Raw genomic sequence first — 253 nt, forward strand, 5'->3', positions numbered from 1 at the left:
ATCCCATAGTAAAGAGAAGCTCAAAGAATCTCATCAAAATATACAAATCTATTCATAACTACCCCCCCTCTCCCCACTTAACAAGACTTATACTCATTATTTAAGTATTTTCTGGAGGCTTAAGGATTTATCAACTTTGAGGGGAAGATGATCTAACTTCTCATTACGGACTTGATAAAAAGGGGAAAAAAATAATCAGCTGTTTACGATCGTCTGCCTCTCAGCTGACTGTTCCCACGGGGAGGGGTTGCGG

The sequence above is a fragment of the Penaeus monodon genome, chromosome 22, assembly GCF_015228065.2.
Source record: "Penaeus monodon isolate SGIC_2016 chromosome 22, NSTDA_Pmon_1, whole genome shotgun sequence".
Taxonomy (NCBI): Eukaryota; Metazoa; Arthropoda; class Malacostraca; order Decapoda; family Penaeidae; genus Penaeus; species Penaeus monodon.